At 39.2% G+C, this 19,990-nt stretch overlaps 1 pseudogene across 1 annotated transcript; it reads left to right on the top strand.

Annotated features, from left to right (window-relative positions):
* Window positions 1-1,524: 1,524 nt before the first annotated feature.
* On the top strand, window positions 1,525-2,380 carry LOC101015970 (annotated as a pseudogene). Its single transcript, XR_004177064.1, has one exon. The product of XR_004177064.1 is annotated as a proteasome subunit alpha type-6 pseudogene (transcript).
* The last annotated feature ends 17,610 nt before the right edge of the window (window positions 2,381-19,990 follow it).

Raw genomic sequence — 19,990 nt, 5'->3', positions numbered from 1 at the left:
CATTTAGTTTCAAGTTTTTGGAGTTCTTAAAATAATGTCTGTTATTGATTTGTAGTTTGATTCCATTGTGTTCAGAGAACACAGCCCTATGATGTCAATTCTTTTCAACTCGTTGAGGTGTTTTGTTTTGTTGATAGCCCAGCATGTGATATATCTTGGCATGCACATTCCACAGCTGCTTAAAAAGAATGTGTATTCTGACGTTATTGGGTGGAGCATTCTCTAAATATGGATTCCATCTTGTTGATTGGTGGTTTTTCAATTTCATAATGGTATATCTTGTGTCTAGTTGTTCTATCAATTGTTGAAACAGGTTTTGTTCTATCAATTGTTGAGACAGAGGTTTTGAAGGTTTCAACTATAATTGTCGAGTTGTTTACTTCTCTTTGTATCTGTTTTAGTTTCATATAATTGGAATCCTATTTTTTTGTTTCATGCACACTTAGAATTGCTAGATTTTCTTGGTGGATTGATTCCTTCATCATTATACCATTCCCGTCTCTCTTCCTGATAATGTTTTTTTGCTCTGAAGTTCATTTGATCTGCTGTTAAGCCACTCTGCTGTCCTTTAATTAATACATGTTTAATATAATTTTTCTACTCTTTCACTTTCACTGTGTCTGTATCATAATATTGAAGTAAGTTGTTTGTAGACAGCATATTGTTAGATCATATTTTTCAATCATCTCTGTTAACCTATCTTTTGATTGGTGCATTTAGATCATTTTCACGTAACATAATTATTGATATGTTTGTAGACGTAAGTCTATGATTTTATTTTTAATGTTTTTTATTTCTCTGTCTTCTTTATCTCACTTCCTATGAGTTACTTAAATATGTTTTAGAATTCCATTTTATCTATGAGGTTTTTGAGTATATTTCTTTGCATAGCAGTTTCAGCAGTTGCTGTGTATGTTACAGAACTTATACATAACTTCTCACAGTCTACGAGTGTCATCAATTTACCAATTTTAATGAAATTTGTCAGTTTTAGTGAAGTATAGAAATTTTTACCTTTCTTTTAACCCCTTTACCTTTCAGATAATTTCATTATCTTAAAAATATTTTTTCTATATACATTTAGGACCACATCAGAGAGTGTTATAATTTTTTGAAGTGTTAAATAATCTTTGATATTACACATAAACCACACTGAAATGCCTTTCAATAAGTAAAAGGAACCATTTTAGATACATGAAATTCTAATTAGATTGGCATAAGGCCAAAAATATAAAGTTGATATTGCTACCTTATTTTCAGCCCTTGCCTTTAAGAGAGGCAAATGAACACAAAACACACGTGAATCTTGCTTTGTTATAAGACATTGAAGGAATTTCTCCAGTATTTAAATGTGTTCATATAACCAGTTAGATACGTATAAATATAAAACCAATCTCCAATAGGTTTTAAGATCTCTGTGAACAGTTGAACTTTACTAAAATGATCTTTGCTGGCATTAAGATGAAGTAGAAAGGGCAGACCTGATAGCTTACCTCAAAAAAGCTACTGAGTAATAATTGGGGATTGTGCTTGAAGTACTGCTTCTACCAACATGTCCCGTGGTTCCAGCGCCCGTTTTGACCGCCACATTACTATTTTTTCACCCGAGGGTCGGCTCTACTGAGTATAATATGCTTTTAAGGCTATTAACCAGGGTGGCCTTACATCAGTAGCTGTCAGAGGGAAAGACTGTGCAGTAATTGTCACACAGAAGAAAGTACCTGACAAATTATTGGATTCCAGCACAGTGACTCACTTATTCAAGATACTTGAAAACATTGGTTGTGTGATGACTGGAATGACAGCCGACAGCAAATCCCAGGTACAGAGGGCACGCTATGAGGCAGCTAACTGGAAATACAAGTATGGCTATGAGATTCCTGTGGACATGCTGTGTAAAAGAATTGCCGATATTTCTCAGGTCTGCACACAGAATGCTGAAATGAGGCCTCTTGGTTGTTGTATGATTTTAATTGGTATAGATGAAGATCAAGGCCCTCAAGTATATAAGTGTGATCCTGCAGGTTACTACTGTGGGTTTAAAGCTACTGCAGCAGGAGTTAAACTGAGTCAACCAGCTTCCTTGAAAAAAAAGTGAAGAAGAAATGTGATTGGACATTTGAACAGACAGTGGAAACTGCAATTACATGCCTGTCTACTGTTCTATCAATTGATTTCAAACCTTCAGAAATAGAAGTTGGAGCAGTGACAGTTGAAAATCCTAAATTCAGGATTCTTACAGAAGCAGAGATTGATGCTCACCTTGTTGCCCTAGCAGAGAGAGACTAAACATTGTTGTTAGTTTACCAGATCCGTGATGCCACTTACCTGTGTGTTTGGTAACAACAAACCAACATTACGGAGGTCCCTGGATTGAAAAAGGGACCTCTCCCACTCCTCCTGACTCTTTATAAATAAAAACAACACTTTTGGAAAATTAAAAATAATCATCATAATAATTAGCTACTGCCTTATTTATTTCAAAACAGAAATGTCTCATGACTGTTTCATGCATACCATAATTTAATAGATATCCTATGCCAGAATTCAGATCATGAATGACTTACAAAATATTTTTGTTGGGCAGTCCTGATTTAACTAAGACTGGCTTATGGTTAAAAGAATGTGTTCAGTTTTTTGAATTTTAATAGTAATTACAATTCAGTAAATGCTATCACTTTTTACCCATTCCAAGGATATTTTTTGTTTTAGTCACGAAACATAATTTTGAAAATTCAAAAGGATAAGGAAAGTCTATTTATTTACTCATATTTTTGCTTACTGTGGCCTCTCTTTCCTTTTAAAGTTCCAAGTTTCCTCCTTTTTTTTTTTTTTCTGTTCAGAGAATTTCCTTCAGCCATTTTTTTAGAGTAAGTCTGACGGTGATTTCTCTTAGCTTTCCATCATTTCAGAATGTCTTGATTTCCCCTTTATTCCTGGATATTTTTACTGGGTATAATATTTGGATTGACAGTACTTTTTTTTTTTATTACTTGGAAAATATTTTGTCAGTTTTGGCCTGACAGTTTTGATGAGAAAACCATTATTCCTTTGTTTGTTCCCTGTAAGCAAGGTTTTGTTTGTCTCTGGCTGCTTCCAGGATTTTTTTTTTCTTTGCCTTTTCATTTTCAGAACTTTAATTTTGGTGTGTATTGGCATGAATTTCTTTGGGTTTATTCTGTTTGTCATTTGCTTAGCTTTTGAATTACTTCTCTTGCCATATTTAGGAAGTTTTCAGGCATTTTATCTTTGAGTATGTTTTTCAACTCCACTTTTTTTCTCTCCTCCTTTGGGACTCTGATGAAATATATGTTAACTCTTTTGTTATCACACAGGTCCCTGAAAGGTCTTTTTTTTTTTTTTTTTTTTTTTTTTTAAACTCTACTTTATCTCTGTAGTCTAGATTAATTCATTTTTATTGTTCTATTCTCTAGTTTACTGATTCTATTCTCTGTCTCTCCATTCTGCAATAGAGCCCATCAACTTAGCTTTCTACCTGGGTTATTGCATTTTTCACTTCTAAAATTTCCTTTAGGTTCTTCATTATATGCTCTAGTAGTTTACCAAGGTCTTCTATTTCCTTTTTGAGACTTGTTTTTTTTTTTTTCATTTGTTTCCAGAATATTTGTATTTGCTATTGAAGCTTTTAAAAATTATGGTTGCTTTAAAATTCCTGACAGTTAATTCTAACATCTCTGTCATCTTGGTGTTGTTACTCACTGATCATACGTTTCCATTCAGTTTGAGACTACTGTTTCTTGGTATGATAAATGATTTTTTAAAATTAAAACATGGGCATTTTATATTATTTTATAAGACTCTGGATCTATTTTTTAAAACTTCTATGTTACCTGGCTTTCTCTGACATCACTCCAACAGGGGATGAAGGTGGCACAGCCTTACTCCTTGGCAATGATGAAAGTCTCCTGACTTTCCACTAGGTCCCTGAGCAGGGAGGAGAAGGGGTATCTGCCATGAGATTGAAAGTGTAGGCTTCCCTCATGATCCCCACTGACATCACTAGAGACTCATCACTGGGGAGTTGGAATGAGAGTCCTGGATCCTTCGTTGGCCTTCTTTGATACCTTCCCAGCATGGGTGTGGGGTACTTGACTTTAGTCTCAGGAGGGTTATAAGTGTAGGTTCTCCTCTTGGACTGTGTTAGCATGGATGGGAGTGGAGTTACAGTTTTCTTCTAGGATTTTTGGCTAGAGTAAAACAATTATTGTCTTGACATTTTTTTGTCTTGCTAGGCTGCCCCTATTCTGTTCTTTTGGCAAGTGAGAGCAGGCTTTTGTTAAGGGTTTTTTGTTTGTTTGTTTTGTCTGCACCCATTAGTGTTGCTGGGTTGCTAACTTCTTCAGTTACAAGTCTGGGATATATGAGACAGAAAAAACAATAAAAACAAATCCAGGGCTCTCACCACTGTGTCATTTCTCAAGTCCCAAGGTCCCTTGCCAGTCTGTCTTCTTTCCGACTTTTAGAGTCTTTTAATGGTTGTTATGTATATAACATCTAAGGTTTTTAGTTGAACTTAGAGGAACAGGATAAAGTACATCTCCATGTTTCAAGAAGCAGAAGCCTCCACAACTTTCTTTTAAATTAGATAGGAGAAGAAAAGAGTTACAAACAAAAATATACATAGCATCTTTTATATTTCCTTCTGCAATTACTTTTATCAGTGCTCCTTTATTTTTTCATGTAGATTCACGTTATTGTTTAGTATAGTTTAATTTCATTCTGAAGGATTTCCTTTTCTTTTTCTTGTAGCGCAGTTCTGTTCATATAAAATTATCTCCAGTTTTGTTTATCTAGGAATATCTTGGTTTATTCCTTTTTTCTGAAGTATAATTTTAATATATATGGAATTCTTGGTTAACATTCTTTTTCTTTGAGCATGTTGACTAAGTTACCCTGCTGCTCTCTGGCCTCCATGATTTCTAAGTGAAGTGCAAATCTTATTGAGGCTTCTTCTTTATGTAATGAGTTCTTTGCCTCTTCTAGCTTTGCAGATTCTCTTTTTAATTTAACAGCTTGATTATAATTTGTCTAGCTGTGGATCTCTGAGCTTATCCTACTTGGAGTTTGTTGAGCTTTTTAGATGTGCACATTAATTTTTTTTTTTTTTTTTTTTTTTTTTGAGATGGAGTCTCGCTCTGTCGCCCAGGCTGGAGGGCAGTGGCCGGATCTCAGCTCATAATTTTTTTTTAAATCAAATTTGGAACTTTGTTCTGCTCCTTTCTATTTCTCCTCTCATTAACAGACTTTTGTTATGCATGTGTTAATATTCCACAGGTATCTGAAGCCCTGTTCCTTTTTCTTCATTCTTTTTAAAAAATCTAGCCCTCAAACTGGAAAATCTCAACTAACCTTAAAGTTTGCCTATTCCTTCTTTTGATAGTTCAAACCTGCTGTTGAGATCCTGTAATACATTTTTCATTTTCAGTTATTGTACATGTTGATACTTTTTGAATTTCTATTGGGTTATTCCCTATAATTTCTATGTCTTTATTGATACTCTCTACTTCATAAGATGTTGTTTTCATACTTTACTTCTTTAGATATAGTATCATTTAGTTCTTTGAACTTATTTATAATAATTGACTTAAAGTTTTTATCTAGTAAATCTAATGTCTAGGCTTTCTTAGGGACAGTTTCTATTATTTGCTTTGTGTGTGTGTAGAGGGGGACATATTTTCCTGTTTCTTTCCATATCTCAATTTGTTCATGACAGCTGGATATTTAAAATAATATGATGTGGAAACTCAGAAAATCAGATGACTGCCACCTCCCCAGTTTCTGGTGTTGTTGAAGTTCATTGTGTTATTGCTGCTTACTTGTTTAATGATTCTCCTGGACTAATTTTGTAGAATTTGTATCTTTCTTGTCCTTAGCAACTGAAGTCTTTGCTCAGTTAGTTTAGTGGTCAGCTAACGATTGGGCAGAGATTCCTTAAATGTCTTGAACCAATAAGCTTCCTACCCTTTATGGAGATTTTTTTTTGGGGGGGGTTGTTTGTTTGTTTTTGTTATTATTGTTGTCATTGTTTTTTGGTGCATTGAGTTATGCCTTCAATACTCTGTCATGCAAGTTTTAACTCCAACTTAGCCTTGGCTTTCCACTTGTGCAGAGCTTTAAGTTCAGCTGGAAGTGAGAGATTAGGTCACCTCTTCTCAGGTCTTTCCTGAGCATGTGCACAGCTCTGCATATGAACATGGCATTCTAGATTTCTGAGAATGTCAGAGTTCCTGAAAGCCCCATGTGAACATCTGATTTTCCCGTTTTTCCTTTTATGTTTTCAGGTCAGCCTCTTATTAGTCCCAAATGGTATTGCTGCCTCAGACAACTGTAGTGCTGAACAATTGCCACTGATTGTTCTACTATGACATGGGAATACAGCCATTCATATTAAGTCAGTTCTGAATAGGTTAAATAAAGACAAGATCCACTATTGAAACTGTTCGGGAAGCTGCCAGGCAGGTCAAATAGTGGCAATTACCTTGGGATGGACCTTTGGGAGGGCTCTCGTCCCATTTTGCCCCTTCCTGTGGCTTCTAGGCTGCTGGTTTTCAGTGCAATTGTGGGGCTGTTGGTTTTCAAGTTCCAACATAATTAATGATGGGGTTGTTACCTCAGAGGTGGGAGAGGACAATGGAAATACTGCAAATCACAAACCTTGCTACTTTACCTAGAATCAGTTGGTTTTTCTGAATAAATAGTCTTTAGATTCTTGCAAGTCGTAAAGTTGTAATAAAGTTGATTTTAACCACTTTTGCCAGTGTCTCACTGTGGATTTTGGAGGTCCTTATTCTACTATTCCAGAAATGCTCTCAATGTTATTTTTAACACTTGTTTACTCTATGCAAACTTTAACCATGCCTTTCTTCATGTCTCTCTTGGTAGTTGACCTCCCTACCTCAGAAGAAATCGAATGGGAATCTCCTTTCTCTAGCTTACAAATTCTTTATCTTCTCCCTGCCATTTTAGAAGATATGTCTTTACTCCCAAATCACTTTTTTGCTAAACCTTCCAATGGTTTCCCATCTCACTCAGAGCAAAATCCGGAGCCCTTGCCATCTAAGAGGCCTTCCAAAATCTGCCTCCCACTACCTCTCTGATCTCATTGTTTACCACTTTCATTGTTCATTGTCTTAGGCCATTTTCTGTTGCTTATAACAGAATACCTGAAACTAGGTCATTTATAAGAAATAAAATTTGTTTTTTACAGTTCTGGAGGCTGGGAAGTCCAAGGTTGAGGAGATATATCTGGTGAAAGCCTTCGTTCTCATGGGGACTCTCTGCAGAGTCCTGAGGTGGCACAGGGAATTATATGTTCCCCTTCTTATAAGTCCCTAAGTCTGGTTTTCATGATAACCCATTAATCCATTAACCCATTAATTTATTAACAAATCAATTAATCCATGCATGAAGGGTCTGCCTTTCGAAGGCCCCACCTGTTAAAGGTTCCACCTCTCCATAATGCAACATTGGGGATTAAGAATCAACAGGAGTTTTGGAGGCTACAAATATTCAAACCATAGCATTCATACTTATTCTAGCTATGTTGGTCTTCTTGCTATTTCTTGATCAATGATGTATGCTCAGGGCCTTTGTACTTGCTGTTTTCTCTGCTTGACACACTTTACCCTCAATGTCCACATGGCTCACTCCCTCACTTCCTTCATGGCTTGGCTCAAATGCCTTTTATCAGAAAAGTATTCCTCAAGAATTAATGATTTAATTAGTTTTCACCTTACCAGTGTCTCTCTTTAATATCGACTCTTTCTCTCCCATATCTTCAACTTCTGTCTGAGCTTAATTTTTGAAAGGCTTATACTTAATTCCTAAAAGGTTTTATGCTTACAGCTTCTGCCTTCTCAGCTTTCACTCACTTTTTTTTTTTGGACAGAGTCTCAGTCTGTCACCCAGGTTGGAGTGCAGTGGTATGACCTTGGCTCACTGCAAGCTCCGCCTCCTGGGTTCACGCCATTCTTCTGCCTCAGCCTCCCTAGTAGCTGGGACTACAGGCACCCACCACCATGCCTAGCTAATTTTTTTGCATTTTTAGTAGAGAAGGGGTTTCACCATGTTAGCCAGGATGGTCTCGATCTCCTGACTTCGTGTTGCACCCACCTCAGCTTCCCAAAGTGCCGGAATTACAGGCGTGAGCCACTGCGCCCGGCCCTTCCACTCACTTCTTAACCGTCTATAATCTTATATTTTTTGCTCAGCACCTCATTTAACCTCTCAAGATCACTAACAAGCTTCTTGCTGCCAGATGCAATAACTGGTTTTAAAATTTGACCTTTTACCGGCATTTGACATTGTTGGCCACCTCATCCTTTAAACATTCATTTCAGGAGCTTGAATGATGCTGTACTCTCCTGGTTCTCCTATGCTTGTTGCTGATCTCCCCGTGTCTCCTTTGACACTCTTTTGTCTGCCCCTTAAATTCAGGCAACTCTCTGAAGTCCATCCGGGGCTTACCTTTCTTCTCATTCTACACATTTTCTGGTGATTCTCTATCCTTAGATTTCCATTTTCATGGTGATAACTCTCACAGGTACAACTCCAAAGAGCTGTAGATCTTGTTATTTCTCCAGAGCTTCAGATCCATATATCCAAGTGTCACCTGGTTCCTACACAGACCCCTCAAACTTAACCATATTTAAACTTGAACTCCTCTCTCCCTACCCACTTTAACCTGTTTCACTATCATCCAGGCACCCATGGTAATACCTTCTCCCCAGCCACCTACACCTCCAAAACACCATGATCTGTTGATTCTAGCCAAGATTCTCCAGTATCTATTGACTTTTCTCCATTTCCATGGCCACCACCCTAGTTTAGGCCACCATCATTCCTCATCAGCATTACTTCTTTTCTCTTCATATATAAAGAGTATGTTAATCTCCATTGAGTTTATGAAGCCCAGCATATGACCCTTGCTTATTTCTTTGGTTTCATCTTGTGCTGCAAAACACAAAATCCTGTAAAATCTGTGATCCAGTCATGCTGTGAGAAGTCCAGCTTCTCGCTGCTGAACTTTCAACAAGTTGTCCCTCCCCTCTGGTTACCTCTGCTGACTTGAGTCAGACTACCTTCTTCCAGGAAGCCTTCCCTTACTCTGCACATCTGGATCATGTGCCATGTTATTACACAAAGATCTCTGTGAAGTGACTTAACTGGGGTGGAGAAGTGGTTGTTATGTAGAACTAAAAACCTGATGGGAGTAGATTATAAAAACCCCAGTGGAAGGAATCCAAACCCTACTCCTTAAAATAAAATGTTATGAGCATCTATTCAGGTGGACTGGGGTGGCTATGCCTAAAGTTTATTGGCAGAAAATGGAAAAGAGCCTTCAGATTTATGCTCAACATAAAAATGAAAAATTAACAGGATCAGTAAAGGAACCAGGGCCCCACATCTAAGGGCAGAAGGAGCCAATCAGAAAACTAATTGGGAACTACATTGTTCCAGGCACTTGACTTTTGATTTGAAAATCTAGGGCATGTAAACATCCCAGATGTCCACAAGGAGCTGGACCTCCACCATCACAATAATCAAAATTAAACCACAGGTTCCATGTCCAGATTTGTACTCATTACTAGAATCAACAGTCAAACTCAGGTCTTGCGCATGGAATGGTTATCTGTGCATGCCCAGCTCCGCTTCTATTCATGCCTTCATGCTCCTGCTGCGTGCCTGACTAGAGAACTCTGTCTTAGTCAGAAATGGACCCAGCCCTACAGAAGTGTCTCTGGCTATTGGTCCACTGGGAACTGCCTTACCCTTCATTTAGCAGCCAATGGTGATGATTTCACTACGGAGATGACGGTAACTTGGATTTTATTTGAAAATTAGGGATTAAATAATATTATGAGGATGGATGAAAATCTATTTAAATATGAGTAGAAAATATAGAGTTAGCCGGGCGCGGTGGCTCAAGCCTGTAATCCCAGCACTTTGGGAGGCCAAGACGGGCGGATCACGAGGTCAGGAGATCGAGACCATCCTGGCTAACACGGTGAAACCCCGTCTCTACTAAAAAATACAAAAAATTAGCCGGGCGAGGTGGCAGGCGCCTATAGTCCCAGCTACTCGGAAGGCTGAGGCAGGAGAATGGCGTAAACCCGAGAGGTGGAGCTTGCAGTGAGCTGAGATCCGGCCACTGCACTCCAGCCTGGGTGACAGAGCGAGACTCCATCTCAAAAAAAAAAAAAGAAAATATAGAGTTAAATTTGTATTATTTCATCTACGGGGTGTGTGTGTGTGTGTGTGTGTGTGTATGTAGAAAGGAGGGCTTGAAAATGCACATAGATAAGACATAAACTTCTGGAAGTCATTCAGCCAACCAATATATTTTATTTTAGACTGTTACATTAACTTAAAATACGAGGTTGGTGAAATATAAGAAGACATGAATAGTATATATCATGTATTAGGAATGTCAACATTTGTAATCTAAACAGGAGACTTTTCAACCTGACTTAAAGAGCAGAAATCCACACATCTGGATTTCAACAACAAGAATCTTTTTTTCCTTGTGCTGCCCGCAAGCAGCTTGGAAGAAATCTTCAAAAACTACAGCTGTGAAGAAAGCCACTGTCATGTCATTTGAGTCAGGGAGCTGTGCTTTGTGCTTTGGCACTTCTCATTGACTTTTTTTTTAATATGTAATTTTTTTATTTCCATAGGTTTTGGGGGAACAGGTCGTGTTTGGTTACATGAGTAAGTTCTTTAGTGGCGATTTGTGAGATTTTGGTGCACCCATCACCCGAGGACTTTACACTGAACCCAGTTTGTAGTCTTTTATCCCTCACCCCTTTCCCACCCTTTTCCCTGAGTTCCCAAAGTCCATGGTATCATTCTTATGCCTTTGCATGCTCATAGCTTAGCTCCCACTTATGAGTGAGAACATACCATGTTTGGTTTTCAATTCTAAGTACTTTACTTAGAATAATAGTCTCCAATTCCATCTAGGTTGCTGCAAATGTCATTAATTCAATCGTTTTATGGCTGAGTAGTATTCCATCATATATATATGTAGATACAGATATATAGATAGATAGATTGATTGATTGATTGATATCCCAGTTTCTTTCTTTCTTTCTTTCTTTTTGAGATGGAGTCTCATTCTGTCACCAAGGCTGGAGTGCAGTGGCACAATCTCGGCTCACTGAAACCTCTGTCTCCCGGGTTCAAGTGATTCTCCTGCATCAGCCTCCCAAGTAGCTGGGACTACAGGCACCCACCACCACGCCCAGCTAATTTTTGTATTTTTAGTAGAGACAGAGTTTTTCCATCTCGGTCAGGCTGGTCTCGAACTCCTGACCTCAGGTGATCCACCAGCCTCAGCCTCCCAAAATGCTGGGATTACAGGTGTGAGTCACCGTTTCTTTTATCCACTCGTTGATTGATGGGTATTTAGGCTGGTTCCATATTTTTGCAATTGCGAATTGTGCTGTTATAAATATGAATGTGCAAGTATCTTTTTCATATAATGATTTCTTTTTCTCTGGGTAGCTATCTAGTCATAGGATTGCTAGAAATGGTAGTTCTACTTTTAGTTCTTTGAGGAACAACCACAATGTTCATTGACTTATTTCTAACTTCTTCAGCAGGCCTTTCATTCTGTGTGGAAGAACGGTTGCTTCCACAGTCTCCTTTCATAGGACGAGCCAAATATATACCCAGAGATGGGCTCTAGAGAGCAGAGACTAGATGTAGCAGGCATTTCCCTTTCTTGGGTAGCTGTACCCCAACCTCCTCTAGATAAGTGATTCCCACAGTGAGCTCCCAGAACTACAAGCCTCAGCCTCAACTGGGAACTTATTAGAGATGCAAGTTCTCAGGCCTCATCCCAGATCTACTGAGCCAGACACTCTGGAGTGAGCTCAGGATCTGTGTTTTAGCAGGCTTTCCAAGTAATTCTGAGGCTACTACCATAAAGAACTGCTCCCTTCCCTAATTTCAGGTGCCCCCAGTCAGCGTGCAGCACAGGACATATGCTTGTGTAATTAGAGTGAATGTCAGGACGTTGTCAGAAGCTCCCAGAAGACTCCTGTTCTTCCAGCTGTCTTGGAGTCAGCTCCTAATACAGCTGACTTGTAACACCAAAAAGAGAACCTGTCTGAGAATGAAGCCAGCAGGTGGCAGAAAACCTGGTGAGCTGAGCCCAGCCCTGCCCCTTGATGCAGAGAGAACCAAGTCTTCATGATGTTGCTGGAGTCCTGACATCAAGCCCCACCTCAAGCCAGTTCTGCCCTGGCTATCCAGACACAAAAGATCGTGCTATTCTAGGCAGTGAGGATGAGGATATTTTTAAACCACGAAATGAACTCTGAGAACTCAGTTTGAACAGAAAATTCTGCCTTCTAATTTATGAAGAAAATTAAGGTCACTTGAATGCACTCATCAATCCCCTCCTTCCCCTCGTCCACCCTCAGATGCGGAGGTGGCTCTCCTGTGCCCTCAACCTTCCACCTTCCCACGCCTCACAGTCTCCCTCTCCTTAAAACACTCCATTATCGCCTGTATCCTTAGCCTCTCCCTGTCTATACTCTCCTTGCCTTCAATCTGTAAATATGTTCTAATCTGCTATCCTAAAACATCCCTCCCCCTGACACACAGCTTCCCTGGTGTATGTCCAACCTCTATCTACTGCCATTTTTGTTCAAACCTTGTGGCAAGTGGTGTACATTTACTGTTTTCATTGCCCCATCTCCCAATGCACTTTAGTCTGACTTCTCCCTTCACCATTTATCTGAAAATGTCCTCATTAGAGTTGCCCAGGGGCACCCATGCTGAATCCAAGGGATGCTATTCATCCTTACTTTCCTTAAGTTTTCTGTTGTACTTGACATCATCAGTCATTCCTTTTTTCTCGATGTCTTCTACTCCTGTGGCCTTTGTGGTTCACTCCCTTTCTCTTCACCCTTCCAGCTTTTCCTTGACTGCCTCCTTTTAACTCTTCTCCTCTGGGTACCTCGTAAAAGTTGGTGCTACCTGGGATCCTGTCTTTAGCATGTTGTTCCTTTCCTCTTATACTCTCTCTACGGATGACCTCAACCACTCTCATGCCTCCACAAGGACCGGTGTTCCATGGACTTCAGAATCTGGATACCCATGCCAGATCTTCCCCTAAGCTTCAGGCTTATGCATCCAACTGCCTCCTGGACATCACACTGCTATTCTATATGCATTTCACGTTCAGTATGTCTACAACTGAGCTAATAATCCTTCCACCTCCACCAGATCATCCTTTTATATTTTCTTGTTCAATGGGCAACAGCATCCACTCATTCACATCAGAGACTTGTCTCTTCCCTCTTTTCGTCTCTCTAATCAAGCATACATCCCACAGATTTTGCCTACCAAAGAGTTCCAGACTCTGACTTCTCCTGTCCATCTCCAGCACTAGTTTGAATCATTGTTCCTTTCCCCGTGGATAAGGTCTTTCTCCTCCTTTTCAGATCAAGCCCCTGATAAGCCTCCAGAAGGCATAATATGTAAACATAGCAAAAAACAATCCCACCACTTCCCACTACATTCAGATTCCTTCATTGTCTTCCCATTGCTAACGACAGTGTTTCTCAAAGTATCAACCAGAGAAGATCTTCATCAGGCTCACCTAAGAGTTTGTGACTAAGCTGATTTCTGAACCTTACACCAGTCTTACCAAATCATGATCTCCAGCTTTCCTAGAAATCTGACTTTGCCATACGTACCTCAGTGAGGCACATGTTACAGTTTTGGACACTCTGTATACAGCAGACCCTTCTGATCTTGGCTCTTGTCTCTCCAGTCTCCTTTTGGTTTGTTTGTTTCTTTGTTTGAGACAGTTGCTTATGCTGTTGCTCAGGCTGAAGTGTAGTGGTGCAATCACGACATACTGCAGCCTCATCCTCCTAGGCTCAAGCAATCCTCCCACCTCAGCCTCCCGAGTGGCTGTAAGCACAAGTGAGAACCACCTGGCTAATTTATTACTGTTTTTATTATTATTTGGTAGAGATGGGGTCTCACTACATTGCCCAGGTTCATCTCAAACTCCTAGGCTTAAGCAATCCTGCTGTCTCCACCTCCCAAACTGCTGGGATTGCAGGATTGAGTCACTGCATCCAGCCCAATCTCATTTTTCTTCTTACTAGTCCCTGACTTTAGCTCCAGACTTTGGTAATCTGAAATGCCTGCATTTTACTACACTAAGTGTGTCTCACTTCCATGACTTTGCTCATGCCACTGCATGAAGTACCCGCTGGTTCCTGCCTTTCACCCCCACCCCCCGTTTGCTTGGTAAACTCCTATTTATTCACTGACATTCAGCTCACATCTCCCCTCTTACAGCAATCCTTAATTTTCTACCCTCCCAAACCCTCTTCTCTCCCACCTCTTATCCCTTTGTTCAGTGAGTTAGATCCTCTTTGGAGCTTCTACATACATATCTCCAGTAGTGCTCTTACCACCCAATCTCATTATTCCCAGTCTGGGTGCCTATTTCTCCTTTTACAACATGAGCACCTTGAATCAGGAACTGTCTGCCAGTCAGCTCACTAATCCCCACCCCAGGCACAGGCTGGATGTATAGCAGGCACTCAATAAATGGTTCTTCCATAAATGAAGTGTGCACACTTGCTCTATTGATCCTTGTTAGCTGCTTCTTTGCTACAAAAATGGAAAACTGTTCATAATGCAAACAGGCAAAGACACAGAGACAGGTCCCAAATGGTAAGACAGCAAGGAGAAGGCGGAAGGTGAGGTTATTAGTGGTAGTGTTAAGGATGAACAGAAGTGTGAGGTGCTCAAAAGGAACATTAAGCTCACTGCACTGGTTGAGGAAAGAAATGATGAACTTTTGCACAAAGGCAGCAGCAGAGAAAGTGGAGAGGAGAGGATGGAGCTAAAAGACTTCTCATAGGAGCTAGTGGCTGAATGCTAGAAGTGAGTGAGTGTACTGCTTTTCTACTGCTGTGTAACATGTGACCACAAACTTATCAGTTCAGAACAACATTCATTTTTAGCTCACATTTCTGCAGGTCAGAAGTCCAGGCATGGCATGACTGAGTTCCCTGCTCAGGGTCTCACAAAGCTTAAGTCAAGGTATGAGCAGGGCTTACTGCTCATCTCATTTGGAGCTCAGGGTCTTCCTCCAAGCTCATGTGGACCTTGGCAGAATTCGGTTTCTTGCAGCTGCGGGACTGAGATCCTAGCATTCTTGCTGAATGCCAGCAGGTGGGAGGATAAGGGGGGGGTCTCAGCTCCTAGAGGCCACTTGCATTCCTTGCGTGTGACCTCCTCCATCTTCAAAGCCAGTAACAGAGAATCTCTGTACCGTCAACTCTCTCTCATGCTTCCAGTTTCTTTCTTTGGGAAAAGCCTGACCTCTTTTAAGGTCTCACCTGATTAGGCCAGGATAATCTCCCTTTGTTAAGGTCAACAAATTTGGAACCTTAATTGCAAATGTAAAATTTCTTCCTAGCAGTATCTAGATTCGTTCTTGGTTAAAGAACTGGGAGAAGGTGCATGTACATCACGAGAGGAGGATCCTGGAGGTCATCTCAGAATTTTGCAACCAAGGTGAAGGATAGGTAGTGGTTAGGTTAGACTGTGAGTCTTCTAGCTGGACACATTGGAGCGACAATGGAGCCTTTAGCAACGTTTGAGAATACGGGAAGTGGAAGAGTTTTGGTGGGAAGGTGAGTTAAAGTTTAGGTTCGTGAAATACAGAGCTACAGAGAAAAAACATATTAACTGAGTAATTTTTGTATATAAGAAGTGCCTCTTGCCAGCCTACTTTGTAAGGGCTGAGCTACAAAAGTATTATTTTCAGCAGTATAAACTTATTGGTGGAAAAAAATCAATTGTTAAAGGGAAGTGATCTTTAGGGAATATAGGGCTAAAAGAGGTATACTTTATAAAAATATTTTGCTCAGCTTGGCTATCTAGAAGTTCTCAGGAATATCCTCCAACTCATAATGGGTGGTAAATGTGCCTGAAAATTGGGGGTCAGATTTTTATTCCCTAATTCTTAAGAGAACCTAGGCCGGGCTCAGTGGCTCATGCCTGTAATAACAGCACTATGGGAGGCCGAGGGGGGCAGTTTACTGAGGTTGGGAGTTCGAGACCATCCTGGCTAACATGGAGAAACCCCGTCTCTACTAAAAATACAAAATTAGCCAGGCGTGGTGGTATGTGCCTGTAATCCCAGCTACTCGGGAGACTGAGGCAGGCGAATTGCTTGAACCTGGGAGGCGGAGGTTGCAGTGAGCCAGGATCACACCACTGCACTCCAGCCTGGGCGACACAGCCAGACTCCATCCAAAAAAAAAAAAAGAGAGAGAGAGAGAACCTGACCCCAGGTTTTCATTACAGTTGGTATTTCTACCTCATGGTAGGAAATGGCAGCCAGCTGGATAATGGCCTTGCATATTTCCATCCACTGAAGACCTCAACGCGAAAAGTTACAAGGTGATTTTCTTTCTTCCTCAAACCTCCCCAAAAGTCTAGAATACCAAGGTCACACAGCAGCAGCAGCACTTCCAGAGACTACTGAATGGTCTTGCATTGTCTAGTTGAATACATTTCCATGATTCCTCCCATGTTTCCATGAATTATCCAATCCCAGGTATTGCAGGCAGGAGAGAGGAAACTAATATAACAAAACATTTTCTGCATTCATCTTGCAGGCACAGGGAGGCAAGGAAGATAAAGTTAAGGGCAAATAATTAGATGCAATCTGACCTGAGGCTAATGGAGATATAAATAGGGTGCTGGGGAGCTCCAAGGACGAAGATGAGGCTCAAAATCCTGCCAGAGAATGGATTATAAAATACTTTTTTAAATATCAGGTGTGGGTTGTCTTGTCTTGTTTTGTTTTGTAGATGTCTGGAAGCCAAGTCTCTACATTGATTTTTCTTCTTTTTCTTTTTTTTTTCAGAATTTTTATCTCATTAAAAAAACTTCATTTAGGTAAATTTTGAGTACAAGAAACTTCAAAATATTTGAAGTGTATAATTTGATCAGTTTTGACAAGTGTATACACACCTGAGAAATCATTGCACAATTAAAATAATAAACATATTCATTATTCCCAAATGTTTACTTGTACCCATTGGTAATCCCTCTTTTTCTCCCCATCCCCTCCCACATATCCTGGCAATCACTAATCTACGTGTTGTTATTTTAGGTTGCTTTACATTTTCCAAAATTTTCTATAAATGGAACCATATCGTATGTGCTCTCTCTCTCTCTCTCTCTCTCTCTCGGTCTGTTTCCTCCAGCATAATGATTTTGAGATTCATCCATATTGATTGCATGTTTCATTAGTGTATTCCTTTTTATTGTGGAGTGCCATTCCATTGTATGCATAGACCATGATTTGTTTACTCTTTAGCCTGTTGATAGATATTTAGTTTGTTTCCAGTTTGAGGCAATTACAAATAATGCTGGTACGGACATTTGCATACAAGTCTTTATGTGAATGTGTGCTTCCATTTCTCTTTGGTAAATGTCTAGGAATTAAATAGTTGCACTACATAGTAGTGTATTTAATTTCAGAAACTGCAAAATTGTTTTCCAAAGCGGCTGCATCATCCCTACAGTGCACCTTCCCAAAGTGCACCTTCCCTACAGCACTTGCCATGATCAGTCTTTTTAACTGTAATCAACCTGATAGGTGAATAATGGTGTCTCATTGTGATTTCAATTTGCATTTTCCCGTTGACTAATAAGGTTGAGCATCTTTCTAGATACACTTATTGGATAGTTTTATATATATATATATATATATATATTCAAATCATTTGCCCATTTGTTTATTGAGCTGTAAGACACTGAAGAAATTTAAGCAAGAGAGTATCATAATCAAATCTATGTTTTAGAAAAATCGCTCAAGCAGGAAATATTGAAGATAAATGACACCAGGGTAAAACTGCAGAAGAGGAGCCTGTTAGAGTATGTTGAAATAAGTCCAGCAAGAGATGATGAGTTAGTGGCAGCGGGTGAAGAAGAGGCATCTCTGGTACAAAACTGACAGGTACCGGTGGCCTTTTTCCATGTGAGAGTTAATCAACAGAAAGAAAATCTAGAGGCTGGATATGGTGGCTCACACCTGTAATCCCGGCACCTTGAGAAGCCAAGGCAGGGACATTGCCTGAGGCCAGAAGTTTGGGAAAAGCCTGGGCAACATAGTGAGACCATGTCTCTACTATGTCTGTCTGTCTCTCTCTCTACTGTATATATATATATTAGATACATATATACATATTATTTTTCATTTTTCTCGAACTCTAGATCCTCATTTCCAGGTGAATCAGATTTCTTTTTTTAATTTTTTTAGAAACAAGGTCTTGCTCTGTCACCCAGGCTGGAGTACAGTGGCACAATCACAGCTCACTGCAGCCTTGAACTCCTGTGCTCAAGTCATCCTCTTGCCTCAGCCTCTTCCACCATGAGTAAAGCTCCTGAAGCCCACACCAGAAGCAGATGCTGGCACCATGCTTCTTGTAGAGCCTGCAGAACCTCTTTTCTTTATATTATAAATTACCCAGTGTCAGGTATTTCTTTATAGCCATGCAAAACACAATGCTAAATAAAAACCAATTCAAATAACAGAAAAGTACATTCTCATCAGCACCTCCACACTCCCAGGTGTATATACACCATTAACAATTGATTTGTACCTTTCCATACCATTTAATATGTATCTTTACATATGAGAATGTAACATCCTTCCATGCCAATATATACACACGATTTTTATGTACATTATAATATATATTATAATACATGGATTATATAATATATAATATATACATGTATTATAATGTACATAATACATATTATATATAATACATTATATGTAGTATACATATTGTGTATAATATATAATAAATATATTTTTGATATATTACTTATAAGTGATATTATATATAATACACAATATTGTATACCTTTTTGCATTATATACCTTTTGCATTATATATATACCTTTTTGCATTAATAATATAATGCAAAAAAACCACCCCATATTTTAAAACAGTGATATAGTAATGAAAACTATATTATATCATTGTTTGTTATTCCCTCACTAACAAGAGATTGATTTAAATTTTTTCCACAATAAATTCTACTGCGATTAACATTGCTACACAAATATGAGTGTGCATGGAAGCTGTTTGGTTCAGGGACATGGCATGAGTATTGTAACATTTGATGGAACTGCAAAATTGGCATCCAAAAATTTTTTAGCAATTTGAAGTCCATCATTGATTATAATAATAGCTAACATCTACTGAACATTTACCCGATGCCAAGCACTGTCCTAAGGGCTTTAGGTAGAGTATTTTAATGAGCCCTATTGTATCAATCTTATTATTACTTCTGTTTTATAGATTAGGAAATGAAGGTTCAAGAAGGTTAAGTAGTTTGCATGATGTAATAGCTAGGAAACGGTATAGCAATGATTTGAATGTAAATCCTTCTTATTTAGTATTGTCCTAAGTTTTCCTGATTCTTTTACTTATTTTGCTTGTATTCATGCCTTCTTCATTCATGAATTTATTTTCAATGCTGAAGTGCATCTTTGAGCCTTTGCTTCCAGGAAGAATATAGGCGTGGTAAAAACATCTGAGCTTATTTATTGTTGCTCCTAATGACAGTCTGAATGGTTACAGAACTCTAGGCTTAGATTTATTTTCCCCACAGTATATGATATGGGTTTTGTCATCTACTATCCTATTGCAGATGAGATGTTTGAGGCCTAGCAGATTTTGTATTTCTTTATAAGTAACATCTCTTTCTTCTCTCTTTCTCTCCTCCCTCTCCCCACCTCTGTGAGTGTGTGTGTGTGTGTATATATATATAATATATGTGTACATACACATATATATATTAGTTCATTCTCACACTGCTATAAAGAAACACCTGAGACGGCGTAATTTATAAAGGAAAGAGGTTTGATTACTCACAGTTCCACAGGCTATACAGGAGG

Source organism: Papio anubis, chromosome 11, assembly GCF_008728515.1.
Source record: "Papio anubis isolate 15944 chromosome 11, Panubis1.0, whole genome shotgun sequence".
Classification (NCBI taxonomy): domain Eukaryota; kingdom Metazoa; phylum Chordata; class Mammalia; order Primates; family Cercopithecidae; genus Papio; species Papio anubis.
The sequence above is the reverse complement of the archived record's forward strand: the minus strand, read 5'-3'. Positions and strand labels throughout refer to the sequence as shown.